Consider the following 3,231-nt stretch of genomic DNA (forward strand, 5'->3'; position numbering starts at 1 on the left):
ACAATTAAATACGAATGCCCCCAACTGTCCCTCTTAATCATTACTTCGGCCCTAGAAACCAACAAAATAGGACCGAGGTCCTCTTCCATTATTCCATGCTAATGTATTCAGGCGATAGCCTGCCTTGAACACTCTAATTTTTTCAAAGTAAACGTCCCGAACTACCCGACCACTGCAGTAAAGAGCAGTCGGGGCTTTCGAGAGGAAGGGCGGCTGACCAGTACTCACCTTGCGGTGGACCAGGCAGGCCACCCCGAAATCCAACTACGAGCTTTTTAACTGCAACAACTTTAATATACGCTATTGGAGCTGGAATTACCGCGGCTGCTGGCACCAGACTTGCCCTCCAATTGTTCCTCGTTAAGGGATTTAGATTGTACTCATTCCAATTGCCAGACTACAATAGCCCGGCATTGTTATTTATTGTCACTACCTCCCCGAGTCGGGATTGGGTAATTTGCGCGCCTGCTGCCTTCCTTGGATGTGGTAGCCGTTTCTCAGGCTCCCTCTCCGGAATCGAACCCTAATTCTCCGTCACCCGTTGCAACCATGGTAGGCCACTACCGTACCATCGAAAGTTGATAGGGCAGAAATTTGAATGAAGCACCGTCGGCGCAAGGGCCATACGGTTCGAGCAGTTATCATGAATCACCAAGGAACCGAGCCCCGAGAGACTCGCATTGGTTTTGGATCTAATAAATACATCCCTTCCGAAGAGTCGGGACTTTGTGCATGTATTAGCTCTAGAATTACCACGGTTATCCAAGTAGTAAGAAACCATCAAATAAACTATAACTGATTTAATGAGCCATTCGCAGTTTCACAGTATAGAAGCGTTTATACTTAGACATGCATGGCTTAGTCTTTGAGACAAGCATATGACTACTGGCAGGATCAACCAGGTAACTATCGGGACGCCAGAGCGTGCGAGACGCACTGTGTCACTCGACCGTCCTCGTTCAGAGGGCCGGCCAACGCATCACACCAGTGCGGCCACGCGGACCGCAGAGGGTTCAACAATTTTGCAAATCCTCGGCCACAGACTCACCAACTGAAGGCAGGAGAGGGCAGCTGAGGCCCACTCGTTGCCTGCAGATACAGTCAATCACGGGGATCGACCGGCAGCGAGACCGTACGAATGCACTCGTGATTCGTGAAATGATGCAAACCTAACTGCACTCGACCGGAGGGAGCCAGCCCACTGATGACCAGTCACCAGCAGGTCAGACGCCCGCCGACACAGGCAGTCTACAACGATGCGGACACACGGATGAACCGCTGCAGTCACCCTACACAGCACCCGTCACTAGGAGCAACGCTGGAACTCGTCTCGTATGTAATTAAGCGTGACTTTTTTTGCCACAACACCCCACTTCACGACCTATCAACACGCTCATTTGTACGACACTCTTGTTTGGTTGCTTATCTAGCCCACGTGGTCACATTGTTCAATTCGTCTGCACTTGTATGGTAATTGCTTGCGATATATTGCTCAAATTTTCGCGCTACGCGCGTTCATTCCTTCATTCGTCTGCACTTGTATGGTAATTGCTCCAATTTTCCGGCGCGCAAATCCCCTCTGCAATGTTCCCATCTGCACTGTTCCCCGTCTGCACCCTTCCATTCCGCTAAACATACAGTTCAAGTTATACATGGCTAACATACAGTTACAATACAATACTGGAGATTGCACAATCTTTGCAACACAAATAGAAACAAGTGTGTTGAGCACTGTGGTTCCTTATTATATATGGGATGTGCTCATACATTTAAGTAGTAAAACAGACCACAGTGTGTGTACTCAAATTCCATATAAGGAAGGGTAATGCTCTATGCTTTTACTGTCTTGTTGCAAAGATTCTGTATAGTATTATAGTACACTCACTCACTCACTCACTCACTCACTATATTGCAGCACAACATCTATTCGCCAGCAGCCAGCCAGCCAGCCAGCCAGCCAGCCACCCACCTCTTACTATTCATCAGTCAGTCGGTCGGTCGGTCGGTCGGTCGGTCGGTCGGTCGGTCGGTCGGTCGGTCGGTCGGTCGGTCGGTCGGTCGGTCGGTCGGTCGGTCGGTCGGTCGGTAGGTAGGTAGGTAGGTAGGTAGGTAGGTAGGTAGGTAGGTAGGTAGGTAGGTAGGTTGGTGGGCCGGCCAGTCAGCCAGCTACAACATAGCTTCACAAGCTACACAACAATTGCTGCTTTAACTACCAGCTGCAGCTTCTAATTATAACTACCCATTGAAGCTACTTTGTAACTAGGCGCTTTGTAAGGGGCCGCTTTGTAACTAGGCAAGGACTTCATTACACTAACATTAATTTTTTCCACCACGAGGACTTTAGGCTGGAAAATAGAAATAATAGGGCCTTAAGTGCTCGTTGACTTTACACTCCATGAACATTACAACTTTTTACCCACTACTTTTATTCCCACTTGAATTTACTGTACATTATTTGCGTATTGTTAGCAACGTACAATACAATACTACTTGAAGATAAGCTTGATATTGTTATGATCAAATGAAGCATGGCTCAATGAAGGTATATATAACTCACTCACTCACTCACTCACTCACTCACTCACTCACTCACTCACTCACTCACTCACTCACTCACTCACTCACTCACTCACTCACTCACTCACTCACTCACTCACTCACTCACTCAGGGAAAATATTTAAATTTCCTGCTACAGTGCTGCTACATTGCAGCCCATAAAATCTGCACATTTCCTGAGGTGTCCTGCAAGTGTCCTGCAACCTACTTACAAAGGATAGTGCAACGTTTCCTGTATAGTTTCCTTTACTATTCCTGAAGTAGTTCAGGACTTGTGTAACATTCATAAGTCTACAGGAAATTTTGTATTTGTAAAGTATAAGAAATTTTGATATTTTTCCTGTGTCACTCACTATAATTAGGATAGTTATAATTATACGTGCGTAATTATACAATTACTGTTTGCAAGTAGCCATCATCACATACTTCAGTTGCTTGCAGTGCCATGACTATAATGACAAAGGCAGGGATCAATTGTAAAACTGTTGCTATCACAAAAAGAAAGTTTCGTCTTTGCGGTTTGGTAATGATCAACGAGGATTTAAGGCTGCAGTTTTCATATTTTTGGGCCTTAACTGCTCGTTGTGAAATATTCTGAAAACAAACAAAAATAAGAATGCAGAAGCCTACAACACCTGCTGTTCCCAGGCGGTCACCCATCCAAGTACTGGGCA

The 3,231-nt window shown here is 46.2% G+C and overlaps 1 non-coding gene across 1 annotated transcript in view; it reads right to left on the minus strand.

The window, feature by feature from the left end:
* LOC135332589 (small subunit ribosomal RNA) overlaps positions 1 to 905 on the minus strand; it is a 1,812-nt gene extending 907 nt beyond the window's left edge. Inside the window, exon 1 of the ribosomal RNA XR_010393437.1 lies at positions 1 to 905. This exon is cut by the window's left edge and continues 907 nt beyond it. This is a non-coding gene — a ribosomal RNA (small subunit ribosomal RNA).
* Positions 906 to 3,231: the final 2,326 nt, after the last annotated feature.

This window comes from Halichondria panicea, chromosome 2 (genome assembly GCF_963675165.1).
Source record: "Halichondria panicea chromosome 2, odHalPani1.1, whole genome shotgun sequence".
Lineage (NCBI taxonomy): Eukaryota > Metazoa > Porifera > Demospongiae > Suberitida > Halichondriidae > Halichondria > Halichondria panicea.